We start from the raw sequence: 17,979 nt of genomic DNA, 5'->3' as shown, positions 1-17,979 counted from the left end.
TGGGAGGAACCTTTAGAAGAAGGAGTCAACACGGCAAAGTGACAGAGTGATTATCCCTTTCATGACAAAACCCCCTCAACTCCCACCTTTTTCCAGATTCATAAACCTGTGATAGACCGTACGTTTTCTTGGAGAGTGATGTATGCCTCCTGCTCTTGCGTCATGGAGCGGGTGACACTGAGAAACACAAGGCTATATTACTGAGGATATGATACCATGCACTCTGAGAGATACAAGGTTTTGATCCAGCAGCAGTGGGAGGTAAGTGGTCAGTGAATCATGTAATCGCAGGGTGTAGTATGGTGTTTACTCACAATGTAGCAGAGCAGCAACCCAGTAAAAACGTGCCAACACAAGGCGGAAACAAGCAAACATACAGGTAGAGGAACAAAACCACAATGTGGTGAAATAACACATGTTGTTCCAGGAACAAAATATTAATTTTCCGATCTTATCGCTGTATCAAATTTACATAAAATACCTTGTCTTTCATCATATTCAAGAGTCAACGCTACATGAAACAAAAACTGGAACAGACCCTGTAATTCAAGCTCAGCAAAACAAACAGACTACTATGCTAAAAAAAAAAAAAAAGGCCAAATTGAAAATCCTAGAGATTGTGGAAAAAAGGAAACCACACATATCAGACAAAACATTTCTCTTAAGTATGATTGAAATGCAATTTTCATTTCTCTTTAGCCAAGGGAACCACTCTCAGCCTAAGTGGAAACACTGCTATAAAGCCATTATGCCCACACTTAAAGATAATGCTAGTCTTTCAATTAAATTATAATAATTATCAAGTCCTGCTTAAAGCAGTGCTGGTGGTTTTGTTTAAAACTTTGGCCTCAAAGTGAAATGCACAAGCTGAAAATTCACACCACAGAGAACACTTAGTGTGTGGTTTTTGAACACTTGATCTGCCCGGTAGCTTGTGTGGCATCAATGGAGTTGTATCTCAATCTTTAATATGGCACTACTGTCATTTGTTAATTATATTTTCTATTATTAATCTGAATCGGAAGTAACAAGCTTATCAAAATGTAGCAGCGGAGTGAACAGCACAGTATCTGCCTCTAAGATTTAGTGGAGCAGAAGTATAAAGTAACAGAGAACACTTAATGATGACCACTGAAATGATTTAGGATCAGTGATGGTACATCCATACAAATTCCTGCATGTCTACATTAAAACAGTGTACAAACAGTGTACAAAACAGTGTTGCTCAACACAGGATGTTGCACACTTCTGTTATCTGATCATATATATGGAGGATGCAATATAGAACACTTGTCAACATGTTTCCTGAGAGTCACACAACAACATTTTCTCTAACCGCAGTAACTGGCTGAAGTCTATCCGGCTCCATGCTACTCCACTCAGCTCCATGCTGATCTGTCCCTTTGTCTTCCCCGCCTGCAAACAGGAGCAGCCTCCTCCACATCAGAAGCTGACAACCTCCAGGAAGGAACACTTCAAAAACCACACAACAACATCCATCTGCCTGTCACTTTACACGCACACTCACAACATCGGAGATACATCTAATGCAGTGGAATAACCTCCAGTTCGGTTTATTTTTTCTCTTGGGCGTTTTTTGGATTTGCGCACTGGCACTGCTGCAGGAAGGCAGACAGGCAGACAGGCATACACATGTGGAACGTGGAGTGAAGCGCCCGCCTGTAACAATAACACCACACACAAAACATAACCGGGACAAGGCTGGCGTAGAAGTTGTGCTGAAATGCGAAATGAATGTGCAGTGTGAAATGCCATGTGGCCTCAGCAAACGTAAACGCGCTATAGCGAGGAAACAAAGAGGAAAAGCTGCAGGATTTCCCCCTTTTTTTTTTTGCTCATATGTAGCGACTAGCTCATAACATTACATGCTAACCGGAGTCTTTACTGCTTTTCTGTCAAAAAAAAAACCCAAGCTGCTCTCTTACCTGATGTGGCATATCAACCTTCACTTTGTGCAGTAGCAGAGGGGGGACCCAAAGGCTGGAGCCAGGTCGCCAAATTTTCCGAGCCGGTGGAGTTGAAGGCAGCTTTTTAACAATTTCCCCACGCTGAAAAAAACTTTTTTCCTCCGTATAAAACAAAACTGTCAACAGAGAAGAAAGGAGGAGTGATTAGGCAGGGCTATCTAACGGTCAGTCAGGGAGGGGGGGGCTGGGGGCTGGGTAACGTTAGAGCCCTGATGACGTCCCGTTATTTCTTGCATGGACACAGTGTTACGCCAAACGTCACTCAATAAATCTGGCAATTCAATAGCTGCCTCGCTCGCGCGGCGGTAAACACGTCTGGGAACAGGACTTTAGACCTTCCGCGAGAGATTTCGGGACATGTGGTACATTCGGCACACAACTCACACATGATGCTAACTAAACTTTTGAGTTTTCCGACTGTTCACGCCGCCTGCCGCCCTCCTCCTCTTGCTGTCTCGTTAGGGAAAAATGTGGGACTAAAAGCAGAGCCAGCATGCGAGTCATAGAGGCGTTTGCTTGTGAACATATCGCATTGAATAGTGACTCCACTCCTGACCTGTGAAATCATGTTACTAGTGCTGTACATTCGCCAACACGCACGGCCATGTTCAATTGCCACATATTTAAAAGGGGTTTCGCCGACCCCCTTTCTCCTCACGCGGGTACAGACCGTTAACGGGGCTCGGACAGTGGCTAACACCAACGGCGGCAGTTACAGTGTGTCCTTTAATGTTAACGCTGTTGTTAACACGCCGTGTATATTACTGTGTTATCAATATGACAACATGTCAGCTAAAGACAGCGCAAAAATACAAGTAAAACTAATGTATTTAAAGTAATAGTACATAATTATCACCATTAAAATACACTAAAAGTACCCAAAAATAATGCAGAACTGTCCATTTCAGAATAAGATGTCATAGTATTGGATTAATTTTTGGTGCATTAATGTTTAAATCGCCTTAATGTTGAAGCTACTGAAGGTGGGGCTTATTTTAACTACTTAATGGGCCTATACTTGATCTGCCCGATAGCTTGTGTGGCATCAATGGAGTTGTATCTCAATCTTTAATATCCCACTACTGTCATTTGTTAATTGTATTTTCTATTATTAATCCGAAGTAACTATCTTATCAAAATGTAGCAGTGGAGTGAACAGCACAGTATCTGCCTCTGAGATTTAGTGGAGCAGAAGTATAAAGTAGCAGAAAATGTAAATACTCGCGTTAAGTACAATGTGTACTTCAGCACAGTGCTGGAGTAAAAGCACTTCCCAGGAGTGGTAAGGTATTAAGTGAAATGGCCCCTCTTCAATGACAGTTCGCCAGTATTGAGTAGGTTACATTGTTTGTGTCAGCCGCATGTCAAAATATTGCAGCCCGCTAGAGAGCAATAACAACAGCTAACGCTACGTTAACAGCAGCACACTTCACTGGCCTGAAAGGCGCGTGTGCCACTCGGCCTGAAAGCACTTCTCAGCAAAAACGAAACGAGACAGAGCAAAACTACACCGCTGCTATAATGTCACTTCACCGCCCACAACGCTAAACACACACAAAGGTAGAGGAAAATGAAAAATAACTTACATTAGTCCATGCGAAGCGCAACGTAAGCAGACACTAGATCTGTATCAACATAGACGGGCTGCATTTCTCCATAGTCCCGCCCCCACAGTTTAACAGTCAGGCATATCTATACATATATATAATCCCCTCGGCGTCCAATCACAGCGCTCCACTCCGGAGTAGAGTCTGCTTCCATTGGTCGAGAAGCGGATCAGTCTGGAGCTGAGTCCCCAGCTGTCTCTTTACCATGTAGGGGTGTGTCGTGACGTTGCGGACAGCCTGGTAGGTAGTAAACCCGTTTCATCAAAAATAATAGTAAATAAAACGCATTAAAATACATCATTACACATCATGACAACAGCCACATCCTGGAGCTTGTGACGTGCAGGGTGTTGCCTCGCCTGCATTTACAGAGACTGGAGAGATGGTGAGAGATGCCACAGCAGTTTATTATTTTTTTATTCTATTTGTGGGTGCAAATTTGTGTTTTGACAATGTTGAATTTTGAATGTTGCATGTACTTTGTAACTCCACATTTCTCATGATTAATTATTGATGATTTACCTATACATAATATATGAAAGCTCCAGCATCCTCTTCTCTCTCTCTTTCTGATCTCTCTGTCCTGGAAACTGGCTGTAACTGATAGTATACACATACCGAGGACAGTGCATAACATTTTCACTAACCCACTAACCAACTGGTTTGTGTCCATGGTGTGTGTATATGGAGAGGGCGTAATTTGCCTACTTGGTGGAAGAATTCAGAGGGAATGATAGGGCCCTGTGGTGCTATACCATGTCACCCCTGGGAGGTTTTATTACAGCATTTCAATCACCACATTACCTTCTCTGTAATTAGGAGTGATTCTCTTCTTGTATCCATCTCTCGTCGTGTCTCTGGATGAGCTGTGCAGTGCACAGTTCCAGCCTGGAGAAGTTGGACTGTAGTTTCTTTTTTTATCAAGTGCATATCGACTGGACTTAAGGCCATTTGGCTGTTGCAAGGATCCAACCTTTGACCTCTCAGTACAAGAAAGTCCATGTTGGCAACATTCCAGCGAGTAATCCATAACTTGCCATGTGTGTTACAAATGAGAAAGGCAACATTAGCCCCTTTCTGACAGATGGAAAAAAGACAACTTGAAGCCTGCTTATTGGTGGCTTTCAGTCCTCTGTGAAAGGATTAGGGTATTTCAAAGCTTACTTTCTGTGCTGTGTGAAAGAAGGCTTTTAGAAAGTCATCCCTCTTATTCACCATGTGATGAATGGCATGTTATTTGTTTAAAAAAAACTGTCATCGTGGAAGTCCAGCTCTTCACTGTGTGAAGGCAGTGTGGATGAATCCAGAACTTAAATTGACGCAGAACCCTTTTTTTTTTTTTGCTAGCTGCCTCAACTGTATGAGGCTGTGTAAGGCCATGGAAATGCTTTCATCATGAATGGAGTTTGATGTTGTTACAGTTATATCAACAAGATTATCACAGTTGGCTTCATGGAACATCTACTCTGGCGAACAGCTGTAATGTTGCTGTAATAAAATGTTCTTCAAATGCTGTTTATTCCTCGACTATACTGCTATTCTACTACTGTTCTATTCTATTCTACATTACACTGTTATACATTATTATAGTGTGTTTTACTATCCATAGTACACATGTTATTGCCATACATTATTGTAGTGTACTATACTATACTATACTATACATTATACTGTTATACATTACCATAGTATGCTATACTATCTATACTACACAGTTTACTGTTATACATTACTAATAGTGTGCAATACTATCTATAGTACACATGTTACTGTCATACATTAATATAGTGTACATTACTATACTATATTATACTATCTTATACTATATTATTATATACTATACAAACGATAATGTTTATTTACACTTTTATACAACACAGTTTGTGCTATACTATACCATACTATACTATACTATACTAGATTATACGAAACGATAATGTATATTTATACTTTTATACAACACAGTTTGTGCTATACTATACTATACTATACTAGATTATACGAAACGATAATGTATATTTATACTTTTATACAACACAGTTTGTGCTATACTATACTATACTGTACTATGCTATACTATACTATACTATACTATGCTATACTACACTATACTATATTATACTATACTTTACTAGATTATACAAAACGATAATGTATATTTATACTTTTATACAACACAGTTTGTGCTATACTATACTATACTATACTACACTGTACTGTACTATACTATACTATACTACACTACACTATACTATACTATACTATACTATACTATGCTATACTATACTATACTATACTATGCTATACTACACTATACTATATTATACTATACTTTACTAGATTATACAAAACGATAATGTATATTTATACTTTTATACAACACAGTTTGTGCTATACTATACTATACTATACTTTACTAGATTATACAAAACGATAATGTATATTTATACTTTTATACAACACAGTTTGTGCTATACTATACTATACTACACTGTACTGTACTATACTATACTATACTATACTACACTACACTATACTATACTATACTATAATACACAATACAACACTATACTATAGCTTTTTATAGCTTAGTATGCCACAATTAAGTATACATTCCATCCATTACAGAGATGTTGTCAGGGCTCTCTGGTTCTTATAACTTCCTTAAGGCTAATTTAACTGCCGCAGTCATTATGATGTTAATCTCATGTGACTGTTGGCCAAGTGCCTATATATAAATGTCAAAGCTAAATGGTTATGGGCAAGTATGTTACAGTCATACAATGGTAAACAGGCCTATGTGGTTTGACCAAGACCTGCTGTAGCTTAAAAAAAACTTTGTAGCTCCAGTAAATGCATAAATTCCATATAAAACAGGGTGGGTCTATACAGCTCACACCTGTCCATCCACTCACATTTTTCTCTGCGTTCAAAGCCTCCAGCGGTAATGAACATCAAACACAAGGATTTTACAGTTGAGCATAAATCAGTGTTGACTTTTTAACTGTCATAAACTGGATATCAAAAATTAAACTGTAACTGTGTGTGTACATTACACAGTCTATATACTTGACATTTAAACATGTATGTGTGCATGATATTTTTCCTTACAGCCTGCCTGTGTGTGCATGTGCTGGAATCTAGGCCACCTCTTGTGGCTTTGTGTCTGAGAGGCGGATCAGTCTATATGAGGGGCAGCCAGGCATATGGGCGTGTTTGCGTGGGGGCATGCGCACACAGGACTTCATCTTCCTCTGTGTTTTTGTGTGTGTGTGTGTGTGTGTGTGTGTGTGTGTGTGTGTGTGTGTGTGAAAGAGGCAGAGAGAGAGTTTATACTATATGAGGTACCTGGGTTGTCTGGGGTGTTTCCACTGTGCAAACACACTACAGAGTAAAAGGAACAGGAGACACTCTCACTTTTTAATACACAATTAAACACACACACTTTCTCTATAGCTCTCTTCCTCACTGTCTTCCTTCCTTGAACTCAGAATCTCTCCATCTCACTTCAACACCCCCACTCCCCACCTCCAAACCAACACACACATGCACGTATACACCACTTTCTCTCCCACTCACAGGGTGAGTCTAGGAAACAGCTGGAAAAGCAAATAGTCGCAGGCAGGCCGAGCCCCGGCCCACTGGCTCTCACACATGACTGGACCTTTACTTGGATGAATGCAGTCCTCACACTGATTTTTCAGCTGCAGTCAAAAAGCACAAGGAGCAGTTGCAATTGCACAAACCTAAAGGAATGTTGCAGCAGTTGGCAAACACACGCTTTGATCAACTTCGCAGTGTGCGGCGAGAAGATTGGTAGCAGTGTCACCCCTTGTGTGCCACAAGTTTCTCAGGGATATTTTGGCAGCTTTAGCCACACAGAGGATCACACAGTCCAGGGAGAAAGCTGTCTCCAGGCCTTTCCTCTGTCCCTATTTAAAATTTCATGCCCCTCAGCTCTGGCTCGACCTCCAACTCCTCAACAATGTCATCATCGGCCTCCAACATCAATAAACCCGACCCATATTCACCACAAATCTGCTGCATTCTTTCCGATCAGACATGAGGGAATTTGATAGCTGAGCAAAACTGGAACATGGGGTCAGTAAGTCAGCAAACACTGCTGCACCTACGGTACGGTTTGTTTTCAGTTGATACAGCCTCATTTGTTTAAAACCAACAGATCTGATATTTAGATCAGCGTTCCAGTGTGGATTACATAAACAGTCTGTAATAGATATAATTTATACAAAACTAAATGAAATAATGTGTTGTGGATTGCATGATTTTATCAGGAGACACCATGGGCAGATTATGAGACACTGGGCCCCTGCACACAGATATGCAAAGGGCCCCACCAACTGTCCTACATGGAGCAAGACACGCAGACTTTGTGGTGGTTTTGCGTCTCATTGTAGTCATCATAAATCTTTTTGTGGTCTCCTTGTAGTCATTTTGTGTCTCCTTGTGATTATTGTATATCTTGTTGTAGTTGTTTGGGTCTCATTGAGGTTACCTTGTGTCGCTTTGCTGTCATTTTGACTGTACTTGTGATTGTATTTGTCTCGTAATTGTTTTGTGTCTCTTTGTGGTTGTTTTATCCAATTTGTAGTTACTTTGTGTCTCTTTACAGTTCCCTTGCATATTTTTGTGGTCTTTTAGTATCTGTTTGTGGTCACTTTGAGTCTCTTCCCGGTCAGTACATGTTAATTTAAGTGATATTTTGCAAGTGAAGGCCAGGGGACCCCCTAAAACTTTAGGCCTCTCGGCCTGTGCTCGGTAGGCCTGTTCAGAAATCCATCCATGGGAGACACAGTTAAAAACTACTCTGTGATTTGTGAACTAAGTGTGACCTCACACAATAGGAGAATATATATATATATATATATGTATGTATGTATGTATGTATGTCATACTTTTTGTTCTTGTATTGCAACATTGCACTAAATGCACTCACGTGGCTCTGCAATAAACATGAGTAGAACATACAGTACCCATGTCTACATTGTAACATCCCAAATTCCTTGTACACATTCTTCTACTTATTCAGGGCTTCTTGTCTTGTATGTGCTCCTGCAGGAGGGGATACATCAAAAAGACAGAAAATGGGTTGGACGGGTTTCAAGAATGTGGATATAATAGGAATGTATCACAGACAGCATATAAGAGAGCACCTTACAGAAACAGCGGCACCCATACTATAACCTGTCATGTCATAGGTCATACACTGGCATGCAGCTGCATGGTACATCATTGCACATGAACATATTAGAACCCTAAACGAGTATATAGGTCATGCGCAGCAGACAGCACCTGCTCAACATAAAATACCATACAAACTAGAACATTTGACCACCACAATGCCAGTGACTCTGCAGTCCACCTTGGGAACATAAACACAAAACCAAAGCTTTATGTATCTGAGGCCAGTTTGTTTTACTCCATCACACTTTTATTTAATCTTTTGAGTTTTAATAAGTGATCTTGTATTTGTTCTGTAAATGTTTCTATATTAATCATTCACTTCATATTATTCTTATGTAATTGTGCTGGAGTCATGTGTAGTTCCTTCCTGTTTTGAAGGACACATACATGTTTGATATTTCCTGAGGAAGTGGTGCAGCTAAAATGCGACACCTGAGCAGACTGCACATTAATGTCATGTTTGTTTTCCAAGCCTCTAGAGCTCAATTTTATTTGCGCACCCCCTGAGTGACTGCTTGCTTTTGCATTCGAGTGTACTTCCACTTTTCCTTTGCTGCAGATCCAAAATAAAATCCAGTACATGTTGTGTTATATCCACTTGGCTGCGGGGGAAACGTATTTGATTGATTATTTCCACTAATTTCAGCTCTTCAGGAAGCTTTTAATGTGAAGTGGCTTTGGGCTGGAGAGAGGATACACACCCAGCTCCGACACTTCCAGCCACACTGAATGCAGCCTGCTGCACAAAGCTAGCTGGAAAAGCATTAATCAGCCCTATCATAACACGCCACCTGTATAGAGCAAGTGTCAGCAAAAATAGCTTCTGCCTCCAGCACTAAGAAGGAGGAAACTGTTTTTTTTTTTTGTCAAGAGAAGAGAAGGAAATAATTTTCATCATTAAAAAAAATAAAGGTGTATAGATATTTAGATCCTTAACTTGAGTGGAAGTACAGTAATGTAAAATGCTCCATTACAGCTAAGTCCTTAATTCAACATCATACCTAAATAAGGAATTATTATCAGCAAAATGAAGCATCAAAAGTAAAAAAAAAAGTATGGATAAAGTATGTTCCCAATTACTGATATATCATTATATCTAACATGATTAGATTTATGATGCCTTTTCTCTGATAATTGCTTTTTATTGTGAAATATTGGAAATTTAACCTCATTGTGCCTCAAGCAGTTATGCAACAACAACAAAAAAAACTAGGTTAGGGGGGTGTAGCAGTTCACAGTTTATGAGTTGAAAAACATGTGACAAGGAGCCAGAAGTAGATTTTACGAACTTATGACGTGTCACAAGCCTAACGGATTAGAAACCCCTGATTTAATAAATAGAAATGAGATGAAATTGCTTCTAATATAAATCTTTTTTATGTAAAAAGCAAAAGCAAACGCTTTCACATAAGTGTAGTGACATAAAAAGTGAAATATTTCCCTCAGAAGTGTCGTGGAGCAGAAGAGTAAAGCAGCATCAGATGGAAATGGTCAAGTAAAGTACAATTATTTTAATTCTGTACTTTCTGTCTTTATTCGGATCCCCATTAGCACCAGCATGAGCACTGGCAAATCTTCCTGGGGTCCACACACATGCAGTCATACACACTTACACACAATATAACACATGAACACAACAAATACAACAGCTCATTGGTTTAACATTAGTATGGAAAAGAGATAAAAAAAAATCGAAGCTGCTATGAATTCCTGATGGGTTGTGATTAATTAAGCCTAATGTTCATATAGAGGATGACAATTTCGTCTTCATGCTAATATAAAGTAATTCTTAATCAACATAAATTCTTGTCGGAATGACCTTGAATTATATATTTATCCATCCTGCACTTTTACACATTTAATAAAAAGGAAAAAGGGTATTAAAAACACATGTCATTCTCTTTCAAGAGGGAGCTTTACTTTCTCCAAGCCTTGCATTTGAGACCATTTTCATTATGTACAAACACACAGTTCACTTACAGATCCTGAAACATCTGAAGACATATAAGTTGTATTCAGGGGCGTAGCACCAAATTCTGGGCCCTATGCATAAGCAATCTCTGTGGGCCCCCTGCCCTTCCTCTCTTGATTCATGTCTCTCTCACACACTCTTTGATATTTTTTTTAACAAGTTCAGTTTGCTTTCTTTCACCATCCTTTCTTCACTCAGTCACTCAGAGGGCTTTAGCTGCGTTTACAGACACATCCCAGCACAGGGTCGGACTAAACCATATTGCATCTATAACAGGTGAGAGGTGCCTTTTTTTAAAGAAAGTTCAGTCTTTTGAAAGGATTTATTCAGCCAACTGTAATTTAATTAGCTCACTTATTACCTAGAAATAAAAAAAAAAAACTGCAAACAAAACCAAACTTTTCATTCCAGGTTTTTCAAAAAGCCCCACCCATTGGTGCCCTGGGTAATTAGTCCCACTTTTCCCCTTACTATGATGCCCAAAGCTGTTAACAGGTTTAGATTTTACTGTCTGCAGTGTCTACAGTTTTACTTGTTTATTCATGTCACCATGCTATATATTAGCTCCAAATACTGAATTTTAGATGCCTTAATTAAATAAATAAATAAATAAATACACAACCAACCACACATATACTCAGTTGAATGCACTGTGGTGTGACTTAAGTATATTAATGCTGGAAAGAATCAGAAAGACAATCATCAGTGTTCCCTCTATAGTGAATTGATTAAGAGCACACATTTAGGCTCAGTCTGACCTGTTACAACACAGACAATATGTTTGGCCACCATTGTCTCTAATGTGTATTGATTGTGTATCTGGAATATGCAGACAAATGTTAAAGAAAAGTTTCCGGGGAATGAGAGCTGACTTAGAGAAGAAAGAAAACACAGAAACAAGAGGGAGAGGCTGCACGCTGCAGACAGATGAAACAATAGACTGCCGCGTCATCATTCGACAACACTGATCAATGTCAAGCTGTTGCACAACACCGAGCCCCCCCTCTCCTTTTGTCTTCCCTTGTTGCTTCATTTCTTGCCGCCCCGCATGCTTTCTGTCTTCCTCGTTCTGCTCAGTCTGCACAGCAACAGCAATTCTTGCTGCAGTGAAAAGCAAGAAACGTGAAAAAAGCAACGCAACGTGGTGGCAGCACGGGGAACGCGATTCAGTTATGTTCAATTTAACGTAGTCACTAGATGTCTACAATGTGTCTCCTCGTGTCTGATCCTGCCACGGAATATTTTACATAGTTGCTTTTATTTGGATAAAGATTTGAAGAAAAATGACAATGCAGGGTCTGCCTCCTTTCTTTGCTTGCTGTCTATTCCACCCCTCCCTCTCCATCTGGTCCCTAGTGACCTCTGCCCTAGTGGGATTTGTCACGAGTGGCGAAGCGGAGGCCCAAAATCACAGCTTCAAATGGATCCGTCTGTGTTTGGAAACAGTAAAGATCCCCTCCCGCAACAAACAGACAGGAGGTATTTGACTTTTGAAAACACAGTTGACATTCCAGTCTAATTGCTGCGCTCTTCTGTTCCCTCAATTTCCCCCTTTATTTACCATCTTCTGAGAACATCCCTCATCACTGGGCTGATTCCATGTTTTAATATAACGGTGTAATGTAATGCTCCCTCAGCGTTGCGTCAGAACCTCAAAATGGATCCTCACATGGCAGGAGTGTTAGTTAGGAGCCCAGGTCCACAGACGACACAGTTCCTCATGAGGATCCCCTGCAGGAACAAGCTCAACAACTGCTGCTATAATATAAACTCCATGTATAAAACATGAGGATTGCCTTTTTATAACACAGAGCAAGCAGAGCTGCCCAGCAAGGGTAAGACTTTTTTTTTTTTCTTCTTCTTCTTCCCTGAGTGCATTTCTTGCCCCCGTTTTTAGATTTTTCGTGGCATTTTTGTCCCTTTTTGATTCAATTTCAGTGAACTATGAAATCATACACTCTCACTCTATACTGGCAATTTCCTACCGCTAGGATTTCTGTTTTTATGTAGTATGCCACAGCCACACATCCCACATTAGTTCCCCACAGCTGGAAACTGGCAGCGGGTTTCAAAGAAAAAAACAGTGTCATTCTCCCTTCAACAAGTCAATCCTGAACCTACCATTGTTGGTTATTTTATTTTTTGTTGACATAGTGGCTTGGGTTGGTCGGCATTTCCTTCCACTGCAGGCTGTGTGGTGTCAACGTTTTCTTTATTCGTCTTTATTCAGTGTACTTCTTGGTTTCTTACGTATTTTCTCGCTCTGAATGCACTGAAAAGTATCACCAGTCGACTCACTCACAGGGTTCAATGTCAGGCATTTGTCTCTGTTCATTTTAAATTCCTTTAATTGTCTGAGGCATTTTATTCAATTTATTCAATTTTCTCATCTTGACTTGTTAATTCCACATCTTTGTTTTTGTCAGAGGATCCCAAAGCACACACATTGCACCACAGATCTCTTTGCTGAGATCTCGTCCTGCGCAGAGCTATTTTCTGACAACTTTAATGATTTCTGCAGAATTGCAAAATTACTCCCAGTTTTACCGAGGACGGCCCACTTTCGGGCAAGTGCACAAACAAGTCCTCCTTGATGTCAACAAGAGACGGTTTGAGTGCAGCCATATGGATGTCTCAGTGCACAACCTTCCTCCATCCGTCATGCATAGCTGTAGCATGAACATTAGTCCATTCATGAGCAGACGCATGTGACACAGATCACAACATCCTGAAGCACATGCTATAGGGGTTAAAGAGAGCACACAGCATGTGACTGCAGGATCATACACCAGGTTAAGAAAGAAAAGGTCATGAGATGGACTGTTAACTGAATGTGTATTTTATGAAATACTGCTGATATGTATTGCTTACGAGCAACGGTATTACATGGATAACATACTAAGATTTGCTTCTATTCCATTAAGCTTTAACTGAATCGAGCTGAGTTGAACTGACCTGAACTGCAGCCGAGTCACCAGAAGACAAGGTTGACACCGTATGGATGTGTTGATACATTTGTACGTGTCATAAGTATCATATCAATGCTTTGAACAACTTGTTTGCACATGGTTTTGTTTTGTGTCTGTATTTCTGTACAGTGTTTAACACACGGAAATGCATCTCTTAACGAAACAATAACAAGGCCACTGCAGAAATGGCAGAAGGTTCCTTTTGAGCGTTTTTCGCCATCCAGTCTTGTGGAATATGTGCATGGAGCGACAAAAACAGCAGTAAAAACAGAACCAATAATGCATGGCGACAAATAAGCGTGGAGGTCAGCCTGTGTGGTGTGGAGCCAGTTTTGTGAAAAATTTTGTTTGTGGCATATGATCTGCTTTGCATGTATTCTATACATTGCACATGAGGCATTTTACCAGTGTTAGCTAGCTAAACATGCTAAATAGAGCTATATTACATGTATCAATATGTTTCAACGTACTTGAGGCACATTCCGGGCTACAAGGGGGAAAAAAGGAAGGAGGAGTTTCACAAACACATCAGAGATCATGGAGGTTCTCATGGGAATAAATGGACTTCCAGTTGACTTGCACATGAACACAGATCTATGTGGAAACAAGACGTGAAGTAATATAGTAAATTAGCTGACTGTCATCATGCAGTGGAGGGGGATGGTGGATGGTGTCACACTAGGGCCAAGCTTCAGACCACTGCAAACCAACACACAGCAAAACTCGTTGTTTTTTTGTGAGTCATTGCTGCATTTCCAGCAGCTTTTTACCCAACAAATGGAGTGTTTTTTAGGATAGTGCCATTAAATCAGGTATTTTAAGCCAAAAGATGATCTTTTCCACAATCAGAACCACTTCTTCTGTGCCTAAAACTACAGTAAATGTAAAGTTTCAACATATCTGCTACATATTAAAGTACAAACATAATGTATCCATAGTTTGCAGAAACATACAATGCCAACATTTGTTCTGGCCATTGGGCTGTAAACTGAGTTTAACTGCGCTGAACTGAGATTGCACTCTAATGGCAATAAATAATCTGTATCCGTCACAGTGCTCACACATGTGACTTTAAAATGCTTTGATGACATTATGCACAGTATCAAAATAGTATCACAATCTGGAATTTTTACTATTATAGCTTAGACAACATCACTTTTGATTATTTTTAACTTTTGGTTATTTTTTGAAAGTAAAATATTTTTACCCTTTTACTTCACAAGTTTCACAAATGAATTGTTGGTTGTATAAAATGATGTTAATATGACATTCAAGACCACCAAGGATAAACTTATTATTAATAATCAGTAACAAATAGTGACGTGAAGGTTTAATAAGAGCTGGAGTACAAGTTCACAACCATTAAGTTTGGGTATAAGCAAGCAATATTATGAGAAATATTTCACTAGCACTGGGTCAGAAGAACCCACTTGTGTCAGGTGGTTCTCTACCCATGGATACTGGGTAAAATTAACCCATGGCTGATGCTGTTTGGTATCTCAGAAGATAGAATGGCATTTCGACAAAGTCAGCTCATATACGGCACTTTAGAAATGTTGATATGATACATATGAAACATACAGATGATGTATCCATGCTTTGAAGAAATGTACAATGGCAACGTTTATTCTGCTGAGTGGCTTCTGTTTATCTACATAATTCATGAAATCATCAAACAGAAATAATTAATAGATGAATCAATAATTTATAAACAAATATACATATATATGCAGATGCAGCCGTATTAGTTGCACCTTATGGCCTGTTTGGGACTTCCGAAACACTTTGACCTCTGCATGTGTGCAAACAGATGGTAAGTGCGTGTCCATAAGTGCGCTCAGATGGGTGAATGCATGAGTGCATGTTTGCCTGTGTTTGGTTTTGTACAAGGATGTGTCTGTGTGTGGCTGCTGAGCTTATTCCCTCTCTCCTCTCGCTCATACAACAGTAAAGTACAAACTGTCTCACATGCTTTGTTCTTCCAAGACAACAGGTGCAAATCTATATAAGCTCAACTGCTTTCTCCTGTATATTATCCTGCATAATTTCCCTAGAGGGGAAAAAAGAGAGAGGTGGAGGATTAAGAGAGGTATGGACAAAGTGTTGTTGTTTTTCTATTTTTTTTTTTTTTTTTACAGCTGCATAGCCAAATGGGAAGCTATATGTTCCCTGAAGTCACATGTGCATATATGTTTGTATCCATATGGTGACAGTTTGTACAACTTTGTGCCTTTTCTCTGCTTTGTGTGTGGTGTGTGTGCTTAGATCTTGTTTTCAAAGAAAAAAAGAGAAGAAAAACATATTCTGGCAACCCTGACCGTAATGCCTCAGAGCCAGAGTTATACATAGAAAATTACACACTGGTGTGCCAACCCCTCCTGACTCAAAGCCTGCAACACCGGGATACAAAGAGACACACACAAACATGGAAATGCTCCACACAAATGCATACATCAGAAAAAAGCAAATGCATACACTGATGCAAACATATGGTACAAAAATCATGACGTTCACTGATGCAATGTCCTTGACCTTTTTTTTTTTGCAAAACCAGTCAGTATGAGCAGCACTTTTTACATCCTGGCTTCATATTAACATTGCGGATGAAGTTCTGCCGCTTCTACATAACCACCTGACTGTTATGCAATGCAAGGCGACTCGCTTTTTAATTTTTTAAATGTTGAGTTTAAAAAAGCTGTGAGGTAAAAGAGGAGGAGCAGTATTGTTGGAGCTCTCCAGGCAAAGCAATAAGCTCCCTGACATGCCCAGGTTAAATCTTTCATGCGAGAGGGGAAAAGGGAGTTGTATGTTTATATGTGTGTGTGTGTGCGTGTTTGTGTGTGTGTACATGACTGAGATCAGTGAGATCAGATGAAGCTTGGTCAATCTCCGAATAAATGTTTAAGGCGATCTCTGAATTGTCAAGTTTAGGTAAAAGCAATGAAAAGCTGAGGAGAGATAAAGCTATAAGCTCTCGTGCCTGTAAATGTTTGATGCAGACTAATTTAGCTTGCATTTTAAATGTGTGGTCGGACAATTTGACTCGGGAGGGAGAAAAGAAACAGGGCTGGCGAGGGCTCCCCAGACCACGCTGTTAGCTCCCTGACCTGCCTTGGGTAAATGTTTGACAGAGAGTGTCCCTGCTTGCTGTGTTTGTTGCACGCTAGTGTGCAGAGGAGGCCTGTGGGGGGGGGAGACGCTGTTGTCACCAAGAAATCAGACACTGGGATAAGCACGCATGGAGTTAACCTAAACTGAACTTTTCACAGCTTCCTATGTAATTATTTCAGCTCTAGCTGTTCACACTGTGCATACACTCCTATTTACAGCAGTTATAGTATGTACTTATGTGGTTTCTTATTTACTTAATCACTCCTGAATGTACTTGCCTGCCGCCTCACTACACACTTACTCTTTTATGTATTTACTTAAAGCCACAGAAAACACAGACACAGACACATACAGTTAGACATCTACACACAGTAATTAATCATAATCCTGAGAAAACAAAATCTTTTCTGTTTGCTCTTGAATGTAGGGTGTAAAATCTCTGTTCATCTACAAAAAACTGTGTTTTTAATTTCTTTTCTCTTTTCTTTAAAGCTACAGTCGGTAACTCAAAGGCAGCTGTCAATCATGTCAATCACTGCTAGTCAAACAAGGCACTGCTGTTTAATTATGAATCAAGATTCTGTTACTGCATTGTCTACTTCTCACCTCAGATGTTTTCAGAAACATATTTTAGTGTACTGTTTAGCTGTAAAATGAGAATACAGACTCAAAGAGGCACACACCATAGGCGGTATGAGACACACAGAGTGGGAGCATTTTCTGACATTCAGAGCAACTGCTGTATTACAAAGACTGAGGAAGTCCACAGAGAGTGGAAAGGAGGAGAGGTGGACGTGTCAAACCAACTCTGCACTTTCACCTGGGAGACCGCTGTCCATTCCTGTGTTAAACTAAAAGGCAGTTCAGTTATTTTAATAAAAACATAGTGTGCCAGTGAGTGTAGCATGCCACACTAGTGTCATACGTCTTGTAATATGTGATGTTGTCACGTGACGTTACATTGCGTTGGTAACAAATGTATTTATTTTAAGCCGAACCATGATGTTTTTTCCAAACCTTATCACATTCTTTTGTCGCCTAAGGCTCTGTTTCCACTTGTGTATGTGACTGGTGTCCGTAGATCTGTAAATACTAGTCCATACCCATTGAGTACAGCATACCATACC

General features: G+C 39.9%; 1 protein-coding gene across 5 annotated transcripts in view; it reads right to left on the bottom strand.

Annotated features, from left to right (window-relative positions):
• The window catches only part of LOC125891320 (vitamin D3 receptor A), a 104,976-nt gene extending 101,321 nt beyond the window's left edge, over positions 1-3,655 (bottom strand). For 4 of the 5 annotated variants that reach the window (XM_049580487.1, XM_049580491.1, XM_049580486.1 and 1 more), the window contains exons 1-2: positions 3,575-3,655; positions 1,947-2,104 (exon numbers count right to left, since the gene is read on the bottom strand). The gene's annotated coding sequence lies outside the window, so the exon portion shown is untranslated. The remainder of the gene's footprint in view (positions 1-1,946; positions 2,105-3,574) is intronic. The other variant, XM_049580492.1, reaches the window with a different exon arrangement.
• Positions 3,656-17,979: the final 14,324 nt, after the last annotated feature.

The sequence above is a fragment of the Epinephelus fuscoguttatus genome, linkage group LG7 (genome assembly GCF_011397635.1).
Source record: "Epinephelus fuscoguttatus linkage group LG7, E.fuscoguttatus.final_Chr_v1".
Classification (NCBI taxonomy): Eukaryota; Metazoa; Chordata; class Actinopteri; order Perciformes; family Serranidae; genus Epinephelus; species Epinephelus fuscoguttatus.
The sequence above is the reverse complement of the archived record's forward strand: the minus strand, read 5'-3'. Positions and strand labels throughout refer to the sequence as shown.